This window comes from Macaca thibetana, chromosome 3 (assembly GCF_024542745.1).
Source record: "Macaca thibetana thibetana isolate TM-01 chromosome 3, ASM2454274v1, whole genome shotgun sequence".
Lineage (NCBI taxonomy): Eukaryota > Metazoa > Chordata > Mammalia > Primates > Cercopithecidae > Macaca > Macaca thibetana.
In genome coordinates this window covers 59,926,242-59,943,175 of record NC_065580.1, presented here as the reverse complement: position 1 = coordinate 59,943,175, position 16,934 = coordinate 59,926,242, and the positions used below count along the sequence as shown (strand labels likewise).

Below are 16,934 nucleotides of genomic sequence, written 5' to 3'. Positions count from 1 at the left end.
ATTATAATCATACTCTATCCTTAAGTTGCGTATGACAAAATTATAATTAGTTTTATTCACCTGAGGCAAAGGAGGACCAAACATACTACGTAAGATGTGTACCAAATACAAAAGAGAAAAGCTCAGGTTAAATAGCACATGGCAGTCAACAGCTTTTCCACCTATATTTATCTTCAGAGAAAGAATGTAGTTTGTCTCCACCATTCCACCAAATTTAGCCGTCTAGAGCATAAAAAATTTGGGTCATGCTTACTCAGTTTTCTTAATAACAAAACTCCTTATATATTAAAATAGGTAATTAATTTCATTTGCTAATTGTAGATTAAATTTTATTCTTTACTAATTGTTACTTGTTCTTTATAAGAAACAGAGAAGATATTGATACTGTATCTGTAATAATTTACTTCCTGCTTAAAGTACTTAAATTTAGAAAGCCAAGATACAGAAAACTAATTGAGATTTGTATAAAGAAGAACGGGAAAATAAGAAGACATGTTTTAATAGGCAACTAATTTCATGGCTTTCTTGATTCTATAGGTAGCTCAGTTGCCTTCTGTCCAGTTTATAGATTATAAATCCTATTCCTTTTGTAGAATCCATGAGTGGAGCCTATTCCATTAGGTCATCTTTGAAAGAGGGAGGAAAAATATAACTTGTAATTTCTTTTTCTTTTTTGGTTGTCAGGTCAACAGTGTTTCTGTAATGAACTTTTAAGCAAAATACCCTTCCACTATATTGGGAACCCAGTAGAAACAGAGACTTTTGTAAAGTCTCTGTATTTTGCAAAGCCCGCATTAGGCTGAGATATAAGAAACCTCTTCAGTAAATAGTTCAGAATATTAGAGCAAGTCTCCGGAGCATCTATAATTAATCCCTTGTGTTTATAAAGCTGTGTTCCCTGGGAAACTCCACCCAGAAAAGGCATGGCCCTGAAGTAACATCTGCTGGGATGTAAACTATGAAATCTGAAAAGTTTTACATTTCCAGGGTACTTATACCATAGATAATTGTCAGACCTAAATGACGTTTTCTTACTGATCAGTAGATAGCTAAAATTTTCTTTTTTTCTATCTATAAGCCTTCCTCCCACTTTTTCTTAGGATAGAAAACCAGACCACACTCTTCTGTTTTCCATTCTCTTGATACAGAGAGTTCCTTACCTAAAAAATACAGTGTCTGTCCATAAAATCTAGTTTTTGTAGGACTTGGGGGAATTCATTCAACAGTTTACGTAAGTATAGAAGTTAGTTTTTAAAATTAAACTTTATTCAGATTCTTATCATGACTATGTATATTTATAAAGACACAGTTCCCTAGACATAAGTAAAAATGTAGATTCAAATTCAAGGTAGTAGAAATGGGTATAAAACAATCACTTAACTGTAATTATGTTTCATCAACATAAGGTCATTAGGTCACTCTTTATAAAATTGTGTTTAGAGATAGAATTCTCCTTTCAAGGTAAATTTTATGCACAATACCAATATACAAAGATAGTTCAAAGAAGAGCTATTTGGTAAAAGAAAGGAGCAGAAACTGTGCCTCTTCCCTTTTCCAGGTACACTTCACTCGGGCTCTGAGTCATCTCCAAAGAACCCATGGGCTCCACAAATAATTTTCAAGTAACTGGACTAGGAAATCTCCAATACCTTATCTTACTGAAGTTATCTCATGTCCATTTCCATCCTATCAGAATATATGAAGGTAAAAATGTATAACAGAAAAAAAACTTGATAGACATCTGTAATATAAAATTATATACTTCTCAAATATTGCAATTTGAAACTTGTTTTGATGGTAGTCTTAAAAAATTAATGTAATAAATAAACTCGACTTTATATATTATACTTGGGATCCTTCTAGAACAAGTCCCATCTTTTAAAGACTCATGAACCAGGGATTACTACAGGTTTGAAATTCTTTTAAGTTCATACTGACTTAAAGAGTATTATGTAGAACCATTCTTAATTTTTGAACCTTAGACAAGAATGCTAATGTCTTTTTTCCACACCCCAAATTCCTCTATAAACAGACACTATAAGGTTTGTAATGCCAAAAATGTTGGGCCTTGAAGCCAAGAAATGTAGATTCAGTTCTGGGTGTTAGTATTGAAGTTTGTCTGTGATACGGTTTTCTCTAAAATGAGTTTATTTACATCAAAGGAGGCTGCAAGTGTTAAATGAAATGAAGTAAAATAATGTATAAATATTTCTATTATAGAAAATGTTATTGTAATTTTGAAATATTACTATGAAGTGTCATTTCAAGCCATAATAGTAAAACGGCATTTAATATTGGCCAAGCGTTTTAAAAATCTAATAAATGTGTATATTTTACAAAAGTAGAAATGATTATTTGCAAAACAGATTATAATGAAATGTGATCATATATGTATGAAATTAAAATATGCAAATGGAAAGACAGCCAATAGTTTAGAACAATGTTACTTGCAAGTTTTAGCCACATCTTGGGCCAGTGAACAAAAACATCTCCTGATTAGATCTGAGGATAGTTACAGAATTAACTATCTGATAGTTACAGAATTATCTTAAACTTTCCTTTTCAGGAAACACACAGGAAATACATACACATGCAGGATTCAAATGTGTTGAAGTAAACAAGGTTAAAAAAAATTCCCTAAGAGAAAAATAGGTTGGCAACTATAACTTCTGAGGTGAATTCCAAATTCAGTACACTCTGTGCAAGTACCTGCCATTGTAATTAATATTCTTCCCAGGCTAACCCATTATCTGATGGTTCTCTGTTTGGTTTATTGTTATGGTTCACTAATGAGCCTGGTAAATTAAAAGATTTCTACTTTATTTCTTATTTTCTTATAAACTCCAAAGGACCACTGGACTTTTTGTATAACAAACATTTTTAAATATTTCATTTTGGTTTCCTTGTGAACTAATATTTAAAGCAATGTTTTCTTAGCTTCAACACACATTACTGACTTAAAACCACACAGAAAAAGACTAAAAAGTACATGCAAATCTTTACAAAACAGGTTTCAATATGCTACTTGATTTCAGAAACTGGGATGTACTCTAGAGAATTTATGCCATTTATAGTTATTTATAATTTTAGTTAATATAATTAATTTGAGGCTTTTAGTTAATTCCTCCAAATTGATTTATACTTCAACTTGATATCATCATCTAATAATTCAGTACTATTTGTAATAAGCTTCCTGAATTGAAATAAACATTAATTTTGATTTATTTTTATTCTACTAATCTACACTGAATTAAATTTCAGATTATTTAAAAGTAATATACTTTGCTATTCCCAGTAGCAATGACAATATCTTTGTTCATTACAGAAAAGCACTTAAAAAGCACATATCCAAAATACACATTGCATTTGATCATGTAGAGCAAGTCAGGTACACCAAAAGTTGTGCAGTTCAGATTGAAAATTAAACAAGTTAATGACTCTGTAAACTGATAAGTAGTTAACAATTGCATATTAGAGAACATGTTGACATAAGAGCTGTAAGTCATTTATAACATCTAACCTCATTATATTGGTCTGCATTATAATGATCTTCATCATTTAAACATCATGTATAAATAGCCTAAGTATAAAATGAAAGTTTTATAATAATCCAAATTGGATTGTAAATCACTTCAAATATCAACTTATACATACGATGTGAAATGCCATTGGGTATGGTTTTAGTACTTTTTAAGCATAAAATATAGGAAGATTGATAACTTGAAAATAATGCAAACCTGATTTTTAGATAAAGCCTAGTGACTAAGCAAACAGTTACTACCTTTTTTCCTGTCCTTGTTATATAACTTCTTAGGAGTATTTATACAGTAGTGTCATCTCCCATCATCTGAGTGATGGGAAAAATCCCTTAATCTTTTTTATTTAAAGAAAAATCATACAACTTACCTTTAAAATGGCTAAGATGGATTTTTCAATCAAATGCTCCAACATTTGGACAATTCTTAATAGGATCAAATGGTATTCTGCAGAAAAGTCCTACACTGCAGTCCTCATTACATAAATGTGTGAGAGTTTAAATATGCAACCACACCCCCCTCCCAAAAAAAAAAAAAAAAAAGCAAAAAAAAAGCACTCTACAATGTTAGATCCCAGTGTGTGGTTTGTTGCCAGAGGAACTGAAAGAAAAAAAAATCCCCACATAGCACATTACTGATATGGCTAATAAGGGTCTATTTTTATGTTCTGGTGAAGACCCATTACCTATATCTGAGATATTCAGCATTACTTTTTTTTTTTTCTTTTTTTTTGGCCATTTTCCATCCAACTAAGACAGAGGCCAGAAAAACAAAGGGAACTCACTTGCTGAGCTTTCCCTAACATATTCTCAGAGGCTGAACTGAGACCGGGGGTGAAAAGAGTAAATTGAGAAGAATAATCATATTCTCACTTCCCTGTCTTGACTGAGCTTGTAAAACTTATTTCATTAAGTTTAAATTTAATGTACTTTTTATACAGTGTAATTCTGAAATACTGTGAGACTAATAATTTTGAAAACAATTGGAGACTGTCAATCAGCAAGGATGACAAACTGACTTTCAAAAAGGAAACAGCCTATTGTTCTAGCTGGGAACTCTTAACTGTTTATCATTTCTGTTAGTTTTGCAAAAACTTCATGATCACAGCACAGTCCTCCTACAAAAAATAAATTACTTAAATTTCTTCAACCGAAATATATCTAAGTAGAATTACTATTGAGGATAATCTTTTAATATAAAAAAGTACTTAAATCACTTTCATAAAAAGTATTATGTTGATATTGAATCAAAATAGAAAGCCTTGCACTTTGGGGAAAGAACCTTCACTATCAAGACCCTGTTCTCAGAATCATACAGGAAAACCTTTGCAGGGTTAACCTGACATATATTTGATAGGATAGCTGGATAAATGCATTCAAACAACCTTAGAAGTAAAGCAACCTAAGAATAACAGGCAGAAATATATTTAGTTCATTAGATCATATTTAAACCAGTCCTTATAGTTAGAATGCTCATGCTGTCTTTTCTGGGCATGTAAGGCACACAATGAATCCTTTCATTTGCAAGTAGTGCTACACAACTGAAAAAGAACCCCAAACACTCTTTCCTCCTCGAGCATTGTTTTTTTTTTCCCGAGGAATTTTTTACTGACACATTTATCTAAAAAATAAGAAGTCATAAAAATATTGTAAGTCTATTACTTTGTTTTCAAGTCTCAGACCACTTAATTAGGATTAAGTAAAAATGACTGTATGCAATCTCTTTATAATGTATTCTTTCAGTTAGAAAAGAGTAACTCACAGAGATTTCATGAAACTTAAGAAGGTAATTCCCTTAAATAACTGTGACCTTTTTTCTTGGTGGCACGACATAAAACGGTAGTATAAAGACGAATATTATTTTGGTTAAGAATATTTTGTAGATAGCTATTTTGTATTTAGGCTACTTTGATATATTTATTTCTCAATCTTAATTCTTACGCATTCACACTCTAATAGGACAATTCAGAAAGAGCTTACCAACACAAGGGTTCAGATAAGACCAATTTAAAAAAGCATATTTTAAACATAGCAAAAGACTAAAGTATAATGAAAATATGATCACAATCAGAGAAAGATATTTCAGAAAAAAATACATGCAAAATAGATGCCTAAGTTGACATTAAACTTACTTGGGTATTATTTAATCAGTAGCCTAATGCCATTCAAATCTGCTGTCACTGGAGAGGAAAATGTCACAGAGTCCCATGAGTAGTCCAAAGAATCAAATTTACATTCCCAGAGACAGCTGTTAAGTGTTCAATCCCATAGACAACAGTTCCTGAGTAGCTTAGCATACAAGACCCGAAAGCACATAGCTGAGTCAAATCTGCCACTGTGGATTTGAGAAAAATATATACCTTAAACAATAACACAATAAAATGCTGTACCTATTTTAGAGTAAAGAGTGTTGGGGTTTTCATTTTTTAAAAGACTGTGCACCCACTATATTATGAAGGGGTGTGTTTTATGTGAGAATATACCTTTATGTAAATCCACTATAACACTAGATTAACTTATTAGAATGACAGGATATAATTTTCAATCTACTTCAGTCAGTTTAGACACAAATCTTTTTTTTTTTTTTTTTTTTTTGCGGGAGATCACATAGGGTTAGAAATCGGAAGGATGTAAGTTTAAATCCTCAGGCTACCGGGTCCAAATTATATTGACTTGCAATTGGAAGTTAACTGCTTGTTCTTCTTTTTCCAGATTTATCGAGGTATGAATCATTTTGACATGTGTATACACTGTAAAATGATTGCCACAATCAAGTTAATTAAAATATTCATTGCTCTCATTTTCATAATCAAAGAATAGAGAAAACAATAAAAGAGTAATAATAAGAGCTGAGATGAGAAGTGTACAATACTTGACAGGAGCCTGAAAATTACTAGGCACTCAACCCTCCCCATTTCATCACCCCCACTTCCTACAAGCCTCCTCCCCTCTCCATTCTCTGCTTTATTTTCCACAGGTCACTTATCACCATCAAAGAAATTCTGCCAATTGACTTTTGTTTTTGTCCTGTCTTTGCACCTGCTAGAATGTTGTATTTTTGAGGAGGGGGATGCTTCTCTGTTTAATTCACCACTGAACCCCCATAGTATAGAACAAGCCCATAGTTGGTAATAAGTTGAATAAACAGACACACACAAGACTATTATAACCATAATAACGGTTTACAAGTAGTGAGAATGAGTGGAAATGAGAAACTATTATGCTGCTTGTTCATACCATGGATATGCAATGGTTTGATTTGGATTAAGAACATCTGCTAGGAAAATGAATGGAATCTGAGTCTGAATTTGTAATTCATCACTTCCTAAGTATATGACTTATTGCTAACTACTTTAACCTCTCTTAAACATAGTAGAAATATCTCCCTCACAGAATTGCTGTAAAGATTAAAAGTGATAATATGAAGGATTTAGCACAGAGCCTGACACAGTTTTTGTTTAACAAATAATTGTTGCTGGGCTTGGTGGCTCACATCTGTAATCCCAGCACTTTGGGAGGCCAAGGTGGGTGGATCACTTGAGTTCAGGAGTTCGAGACTAGCCTGCTAACATGGTGAAATCTTCTCTCTACTAAAAATACAAAAATTAGCCAGGTGTGTTGGCACATGCCTGTAATCCCAACTACTCAGGGGTCTGAGACAGGAAAATCACTTGAACCTGGGAAGCGGAGGTTGCAGTGAGCTGAGATTGCACCACTATACACCACTATAACAAATATTGCAACATATTTGAGAAGCAAATAGAGTGAGACTCTGTCTCACAAAACAAAAACAAAAACAACAAATAATTGCCATGGCCATCACTGGCTATTATGCACAATTTTATTTTAGAAAATGTATTAAGTATGGAGAGAAAGAAATATTGAAAATTATAGAAAAGTATAAAATGATCAATCCCCAATTATATTCCTCAGAAGTAACACACGTTAAGTGTGTGTTAACCTTCCCTCAGTAATTTTATAATTTTCTAAAGTATATTAGCCATTTTTATTTTATTTATTATTTATTTATTTATTTATTTATTTATTTATTTATTTATTTGAGATGGAGTCTCACTCTGTTACCCAGGCTGGAGTGCAGTGGCGAGGTCTTGGCTCACTGCAAGCTCCACCTCCCGGGTTCACTCCATTCTCCTGTCTCAGCCTCCCAAGTAGCTGGGACTACAGGTGCCTGCCACCACACCCACCTAATTTTTTTGTATTTTTAGTAGAGACGGGATTTCACTGTGTTAGCCAGGATGGTCTTGATCTCCTGACTTCGTGATCCGACCGCCTCGGCCTCCCAAAGTGCTGGGATTACAGGCGTGAGCCATGATGTCCTGCTGCCATTTTTATTTTAAACATTTGTAACAATATCCTTTTCACCTTTTTTATTCCCATAAATTGCTTTGTCCCTTTCTTAATAATTAGTAGGAAAATAGTCTTCAGACATTTGACAAATTTTTTTTTATTTTGACAATTTTTACTTTTTTGTTTGTATGTGTAATTTACAGAAATGTTTACATTTTTATTCCATAAACTTTGAGTCATTTCCTGTTGAGGATTGTATTATGCTTTGAAAGCCTTTATCCACTTTGAGAATACAATAAATAAATAAATAAATAAATAAGCTTTCATTTAGCATTTGTATAGTTAAAAAAAATCCTTTTAACAGTACTTTTGGATAAGCTGATTCATGGAATGTAACACTTGTGAAATAAAAGAGGAAGAGTACAGTAAGTTGAGTAACAAATATTGCAACATATTTGAGAAGCAAATGACAGATGCATGACAAGAGTTCTGGAAGAGGAATCACATGACCCATGTGATTCCTTTATTAGCAATAGGATTTATGAACTAGGCAAGACATAAAAATCATTGTATTCCTGTTGTCCTTTCTTGTTAAATGGGATAACCTATAAAGTCTACTTACCTTTAAGCTGAATATCAGATAGTAGATTTAAACTTTAAAATGTAAAGTTATATACAGATACAAGAAAATCTTATAGTAGTAGATACCATTTAAAAGAAAATTAAGTGATTTTTTTTTAACAGTTCAGCAAATGAAAAGAAGCATTTTAGTATAACTTGTAATTCTAGACTGAATGGGTGAACAAAGTCTCATAAATTATGAAGATGATCATACAATAACACAGTTAACACATAATAGAAGCTCACTACCTGTCATGTGTGGAGCTAAGTATTTCACATTTATTACCTTGCTGACTAATCATCCCTCACTACTCTTTTTTTTTTTTTTTGAGACGGAGTCTCACTGTCGCCCAGGCTGGAATGCAGTGGCACCATCTCTGCTCACTGCAAGCTCCTCTTCCTGGGTTCACACCATTCTCCTGCCTCAGCATCCCGAGTAGCTGGGACTACAGGTGCCCGCCACCATGCCCAGCTAATTTTTTGTATTTTTAGTAGAGATGGTTTTCACTGTGTTAGCCAGGGTGGTCTCGATCTCCTGACCTTGTGATCTGCCTGCCTCGGCCTCTTTGCTAGGCTCTTTAGATGACTAGCTGAGTTCACATAGCTATTATTTGGCAGAACAAGGGCTGTAACCCAAACAGACTGACTGAAGGACTTATACTCTTTTCTTGAAAGAAAAAAAAAAAGGATACATTTATCCTTGATCAAAATCAAATTTTACATATTTTTCTCAAAATCTTTGCACAAGTTGAATAATTTTAACCTGATTATTACATTAAGAGCAAAACAATATCTAGACACAACAAACAATGAACTGTGAACATATGTCGGTGGCAATCAACAGAATTATTTTAGGTTAAATAAAACATAAAATTTCATACTACCGACCTATGAACTATCTCATAACATTAGCTACCAATGTAAAACTAGGCAACATTTATCACTTTAGTCTTTAGGAAATACTAATCATGGAGATTTATACATACAAACATTTAGGCACATTGTACACACTTATGCTTATATATATGTAATATATGAACATTTTCAGTTGCTAGCTCATTACTTAAAGAAGTATTAAAGTATTAGTATGTTCTAACTGCTTTGTAAGTTGAGGAAGGACTTCACATGCAGTAATAAAAAATCTATGTAATTTGAATATTAAATTGCAAAAGACAAGAGCATCATGTAATGCCAGTGAAATGTTGAAAGACTGAAATGGAGATTTCTAATATCACCTTTAAAAGAAAATTCAAAAACATTATTAAAGGTGAAATTCTGAATATCAGAATAATTTTGTTTAGACTTAAACCACACAGACTAATGAATCAAAAGCCAGGATAAAAACAAACACACTCCATTAAAAATAGAAAATCATCTTACCTATATGTTTAATAGAAGTCATGCTTGTAACATTAAAGAGAGCACTTCTGTAAATGTAGATAGTTCTCATGTGGGCATGGCCAAATCAATATGCAAATTTTACAGGCCATCTGAAAATGTTGGCAGACCTAATTCTTACTTGAACAGTTTGCAAAAACAATTCTCTAAGTAGGAAAAAAAATTAGTCAACATTTAAATGATGGTAAGAAACATAAGGAAATGTCATAGTCAGCATAGTTAGGTAAATTGTGTTCGTACAGTAGATAGGAAATTATTAGAGGAAAAACAGAAACATTTAGGTAAAAGAATAACTAGGTCTCAAAACATGGTGTGATGAAATAGCAGGAAAAAAAATCAATAATTCATAGGCAAAACAAGCATTTAGTTGATGAGTACCACATTGTTTAAACGTTGAGGAAAAAAAAATAGCTATTAATTAATTTGGAATTTTACCAGGCAGAAGGATAAAAAAATTCATTGTAATTAAGGGTACCACAAATTTTAGTTCTGAGAAATATTATGATAGCCCTGGACTAAAAAGGTAGTCCCTAAAGTGGAGTCTTAAAAATAAAATAAAATAAATAAGCTTGGGCATTAGCTTCCTAAAAGACTGAAATGCATATACAGACATGCATGTGTACACACACACAAATGTTTTCCAGGGACACAGAAGCATGCCTGATTACATTTTTTCTTAAAGCTTGTGGGGTGAAGTTTCTAAGAAGCATACAGAAATAACTTTAAAAAAACACAGGAAATAATACATCTCTGATGCCTTTTTTGTTTTTTTTTTTTTTTTAAATAGAGAAGTGATCATTCTGCCCTGAGACTTCACAGAATTATTTGGCACAAACCGCGCAGTTGAGTGGCACAGCAGCTTCTGCTAATAGTTTCAAAGGAATGTAAAACAATCTATCAACTCCTATAGTGAAACCATAACATCATTTTCCAGGTTGGTTCTCAGAAACCTTAAGGGAAGGTTTTGCTCTTGGACAAGCTTCAGTTTTCTGAGTTCTAAGAGACCAACAAGTTTAGTTTGGAGTGCTACTTCTCAAATGAATCTGTTCTAGTAACTTGACACATATTCTTAAGATTTCTAAGCATCTATAGAATTAACAGTGGGAACATCTTACACTAAATGCATTTTTGGTTTTAACAAAGCCTTATATATTACTTTGTAAAAAAAATACATATATGTGTGTTTTGTACATTGTTAATATATATCATTTATGTATATATGTAAAATATATATAAAACTTCCAGAAATGTTTTTTTTCTGGAAATGTTATGAATTATTTAAATCACTTTGTTTTATATCATGTTTACATGAGTATATTCTAGAAAATATTAGAATTCAGACAGTGAAAAGTGGCAGACTATCATAATACATGAGACAAATATCTTAGAAATTCAGAATCATCCTAAAACATTGAAATCCTTCAACTGTCCTGTATGTGTCTTTGTGATAGCTGGTTATCTTCTTGAATTAAAAAAAAAAAAAAAAACATTGCAAACTTATCAGCAGTAGAGTAAAGCCTTCCCTTTGGAATTTCCACATTTAAATTTTGAATAATAGAGAGGTCTGACTTACCCCTTAATTTTAGCCCTGACACTTAAGTAGCAGCATTTAAAGTTTGCTTCACATTATGGAGCAATTACAATGGATTTGATAAAATACTTCATCTCGTGGTTATGCAGAAAGAAACCTTTCATCCTTCTAACTTTCCTAGGTAGGTTTAGTTATGAGCCCTGTCTTTATGAAAGTGTCTCTCCTCTTTATTGTTCTCCAGCAAACAAGGAAGGACTCAAAACATGTATACTGTGATCATCCCATTTCAGATTCTGAATGTCACTTTTCTTTTGTATTCTGGGGTTGTGAATTAAGTAAACAATATTAGGTATGGAATCTTAATTGCTGCAGAATGTCACTCTCAAAAGACACCACTAGCCCTGCTACTTTTGCACTGCTCATTTTGTACTTAGATCCTCAGAGACTTCTTGGACATGATGTTTTGTTGGCTTTTGGAGCCCGAGGTCTTTCAGCTGTGGTATGTTGGTATGCAAACTGTCCTGTTCTACAGGGCCCCAGTTCATGGGTAAAGATAAGAAATCTGAATTGAAATGTTTATGTTTCCTATGTTTTGGCATACTCTGCAATACTCCTTTTGTTAACCACACTGTGCTTTCGTGTTCAGAGTGAATACGCTAAGCATATTTATTTTCCCAAGCTGCATTTACAAGGCTTGGAGTGGCATCCTCCATGTATTCCAAGGACTAAAAACATTTTCTGGACATGATCCAAGATAATTGCTAGGCCTGTTTTCCTCTCATTTTCAACAACCCCTCTGGGAAAATTGGGTAATCACAATAGGCAGGAAGAAAGGAGCCTGCAGTGAACAAAAATTTGAGGTGAAATAAATCCATAAAAACATGGAAACCACACCATTTCTGGAATCCCACATTAAAAGCATCAAGTATTTCCTATGCTATAGAAAAGTACATCCCAAGATTGGTTTGTATAATAAGCTTTCAGTATAGACTTTTCTCTTAATTTTTTCTTCTTTGATTATCCTACATTTGTCTGTTCTGGTTGATTTTTGGCTATTTGATATCTCATTTTTATCTTAATTTTCTTTCAAAATGGTCCCTGGTTTTAGGTATGTAAATTTGTAACTGTCTCCAAATCAACTTCATACAATTCCACAAAGAAAAACACAAATATCTCTAAATTAGAAGAAACAGTAAGTTCATTAGCTCTTCTCCTTTTATGAATGTGCTCATTTTATCCACTTAACAGATCCTTGTTTTGATGGCCATACCACCCCAATGACAGTTTGACACACAATAAGGGGTCTTCAAATATCATCAAAAAATATTTCCGAAACTAAACGTTATTCTGCCACTTAGTCTCCTAACCTCACATTTAGCACCTTAAGTATTAAATATTTTGACTTTTCAAACTATTAAAATTCAAAAAATGAAGATGAAATTTGTGCTATTTACTAATTTTTCCCTTGCTTATCTGCCATGTCATCTAGGTTAGGGGAAAAATAAAAGAAATATAGCAGTGATTTTCTTTTTAAGTCTTTGATGCAAATTAATTACCTAGAAAACTTCTTTTCATGATATCAAAAAAAAAAAAAAAAAAGGCTGCTATTGAATATATCAGTCTCCAGACAATCTTCATCCCATCCTAGGTGAATAAAATTTAACTAATAGGCAATGTCTATTTTAGAATAATCCAATACATGAGTGTTAAGGTGTATGTTGAGGGATTTCCTTCTATTTGTACACATGAAGCACAATGAATAAATCTGACAAAATTCAGCCATCTCAGTTAACTGAATTATAACCTCTAAGGGCTAATTCAATATGCTTAAGCATTTTCCAGAGAAAAGAAAGCAACATTTCAAGACTTCACAACTCCAGATCTATAATTCATCTTGTGTAGTGAGGAGTACCTTCCTCAAGGCATTCCAGAAAGTCTTGGCTGGCTAGTTTCCAGAGATGCCCTCTAACTCTAAGTTCAGGGGGAAGGATTCAAAAGTTTCTCCATATGTTGATGTGGAGCTATTAATGTGGTATTGCCTCTAAAAATGTCAAGGTACTATTTAATATTCTCATTTAATTAAACAGCGAGTGTTATAGGAACATACATTTCCCCATCACTCAGGAAAATGTGCTCCTTTGTTGAACAGCAGTGGGAATTGATTTTGCTATCATCATCTATTCTCTATTCTAATCCCCACTGCTTATGTATAAGGAGGAGGAAGCCTAGAGCCGTGCTGCTGGAGGCCCTCTTACAACCTCAAGGAAAGCCAGCCTGTGTCAAACCTACCATCCACATAAGGAGAGAGCAGAGAAAGTTAAGAAGAGCCAGCAATCTGATCCACCTGTGCTGGAAGAGTGCTAACACTGGAGTTTTCAATGATGTGGGCAAACCTGTCCTCCTATTGATTCAGCTAATTTAGGTTTGTGAAAGGAAAATAAATCTTGGGACCCCAAAATCACTAAGCTAAAAGGAAAAGTCAATCTAGGAATTGCTTAGGGCAAACCTGCCTTGCATTCTATTCAAAGTCACTCCTCTGCTCACCGAGATAAAAGCATAGCTGATTGCCTTCTTTGGAGAAGCTAATCGGAAACTCAAAAGAGTGCAACCATTTGTCTCTTATCTACCTATGACCTGGGACCCCCTCTCCACTTTGAGTTCTCCTGTGTTTGCATTGTGTTGTCCCACCTTTCCAGACTGAACCAGTGTTCATCTTACATATGTTGATTGATGTCTCAGGTCTCCCTGAAATGCATAAAACCAAACTGTGCTCTGACCACTGTCGGCACATGTCGTCAGGACCTCCTCAGGCTGTGTCATGGGCGTGTGTCCTCAACCTTGGCAAAATAAACTTTCTAAATTAACTGGGATCTGTCCCAGGTATTTGGGGTTCGCAGGTTGAAAACACCCAAACTGATACCTTGTGATTCTATTTAAAACATAGGCATTAGATTACAGGTATTTTTAATAAACTAAAACACTTAAACTTCTAGCTCATAAGTGCAGTCAAGAAACATGGCTTAACCAGTAGGTCTCTTAAAGGAGGAGAAAAAAGATGTTTCTGCAACATGGTTTTCTACACTCTATGTAACAAATATAGATATTAATATAACATGAAGCACATATAACATACCATGTGACTATATTTTACTCATTTATACAGCTTTAGAATATTTTAGTGTTCCACTTATACAAAGGATTCCAAAATAGCTCAGTTCATCATTTGTTCATTCATAAGTAGCAAGAGAGTAGGTCACAATGAAACTCCCTATAACATTATTACCACGGATCATGCTGGTAGTGTTTAGCATAATACCCCAGAGTTTTAAATAGTGCCTGATACATAATAGGTGCTCAAATGTTTTTTTTAATTGATTCTGAATGAACTATAACTCTAGGTATCACAGCATAGATTTTTAAAAGGCATGCATGTATATGTTAAATACCTTTGTAGGAGAAGAGGTACTTTTATTTATCCTAGTATCTGATCAAGTTTAAATGCACTGATGATTTTCTAGATGTGCATTTCTTATGTGTAATAGACACCACGCATGTAATGGAATAAAGAACAGATGTACTCTTTTCCAAGCAAAAATCTCAATGTAGTAAACAGGTAAATAGATTATTTCACATTAGAAAATATTCTTATGAAGGGCTTTAATTCTTCCCTTTCACAGGTATTTATAAACTATAATACAAGAATGAATGACGTACTTCTACACAATGAGCTTTTCCCAAATATTTTAAATGATGCAATGTACCAGTTGTGTTTTTGTATCCATTGGCAGAAACAGACATATTGATTAAAGTTTTGCAAAATTCATTAAAATAATTCAGTCACACCAAAAAGCATGATTAAACATCAAATGTGTACCATTAAATAGTTGTATTGTTTTGCTTTTGCCTGTTGAAAATCCTTTCCAAGTCTTCTGAATATTTGTACTCTACCACCGAATTTTTTTACCTGCCAAACTACTATCTCCTTAAAGGCTAACACACATGATCCCTTGATAAGAGTTTGGTTCCTTTGGGTTGTTGAGTGTTCTGGACTGCTCATTTATTCTGTTAGAGAGTAGTGGGTCTGTAGTTCAATTTAAAAAAAGCCCCTCTGTTAAGGGAGGAGTTCAATATGATGTGCTAACTGGAGGCTTAAACAAGGACCCCTGGGAATTGGGTTTTCTGTTCCAATGAGAATTAATTCCAATAAAATAATCTAAGTTCTGTCTTTGTACCTGTTGCCATCTGTGAGATGAGACATATCATCCACTGGGGCATAGCCTAGTTGTACTGATGTACTACAGGATTCAAAAATAATTTCATCATTTGCAGAATTACATGGCAATAGATAAAATATAAAGAAAAATTTAAAATATAATCAAATGTAGCATTCTCCTGTAAAAACCCGAGTCAGACTGATTCTTTCAATCTCAAGAGAACCTTTAATATGATGAAGTCTTACATATCAAAACAAAATGCATAAATGTCAAAACCCAGGAGTAAAGGACAGAAAATAGAACCTTGTAATAGTCTGTCTCAGGAGGGAATCCTGGCTCTACTGCTATTGACTGTGATAAAAACAAAAGTTGGAATCAATAGGGAGATAAGATGAATGCAATACTTACATACGAAGAGGTACAGAGAAGACTGTAGTTTATATAGAGAGTAAAACAATAGAACCTGTTATTAAAATCTAAAAGCATGACTAAAATCAGAACGGGCAAAATTGTTGTAAATGTACTACAGGGAACAAATACTCAAACAAAGGATGAGAATATGTTCCCTAATGTCTTTCCCATGATTGCAAAAATGTGCTTTTTAAGTAAATTGGTTTTCTAATACATTTGTGTATCAGATTACATGGTATATTATTTAAGACATAAGATTTTAAAAATACATAATACTGTAAAATCTCTTACACTTATATATGAATAAAGAGTTTGTAATGTAAAACAAAATTATTAAATTATACTATATATACATAAATTTATCTATTAATTGAAGTATTAAAGTTAAATTTGCAGAGCATTTTTATTGGCACATAGATAATAGACTGTACTAGTTTTATTTTCTCGTGCTCTTAATATAGTACAAATTACAAATCACATACTGTAGATTTAAGCTAAGGCAACGGCCTGGTAACCGGCAGACAGTATAAATTTGAAATCTAAAAATACATTCAGAATTTAAGCTTCATTTTCATGTAGTTCTAGACCATTATAAATCATAATTTATTATTTTCAAAATTTGATAAATATTTAGCTCAATAGGGTAAATAATATAAATACTAGTATGATAGAAGAACTTATCTGAATATTCTTACCAGCAAAATATGGAGATTTGCCACAATGCCAGCTAAGTTAGTTTTGCAGTCACTGATAAATTGAGTTGCCATAGCAAGCCCATAGTCACTGAGTTTCTAAGCAACCTGAGACTCCACAGACTGCAGATAGTTAGGAGTCCACTGATCTTTCATCATCCCTTAAGGAAAAATATAAAAATTTGTGGTACCAAACTCAATAGCAGATCCCCTGATTACCCAAG

At 33.2% G+C, this 16,934-nt stretch overlaps 1 protein-coding gene and 1 long non-coding RNA gene across 9 annotated transcripts in view; one reads left to right on the top strand and one right to left on the bottom strand.

Annotated features, from left to right (window-relative positions):
* LOC126951244 (uncharacterized) overlaps positions 1–14,083 on the top strand; it is a 34,131-nt gene extending 20,048 nt beyond the window's left edge. For both annotated transcript variants that reach the window (XR_007724401.1, XR_007724400.1), the window contains exons 2-4: positions 1,559–1,704; positions 10,650–10,796; positions 13,608–14,083. This is a non-coding gene — a long non-coding RNA (uncharacterized LOC126951244). The remainder of the gene's footprint in view (positions 1–1,558; positions 1,705–10,649; positions 10,797–13,607) is intronic.
* Positions 1–16,934, bottom strand: part of CD36 (CD36 molecule) — a 77,356-nt gene that overhangs the window by 34,002 nt on the left and 26,420 nt on the right. The window contains exons 2-3 of one of the 7 annotated variants that reach the window (XM_050785232.1): positions 9,845–10,008; positions 5,668–5,870 (exon numbers count right to left, since the gene is read on the bottom strand). The exons of 4 other annotated variants lie outside the window; for them this stretch is intronic. The gene's annotated coding sequence lies outside the window, so the exon portion shown is untranslated. Of the gene's footprint in view, positions 1–3,906; positions 4,219–5,667; positions 5,871–9,844; positions 10,009–16,934 lie in introns of those variants that run through there. 2 more of the 7 variants (XM_050785233.1, XM_050785230.1) reach the window with 2 other exon arrangements.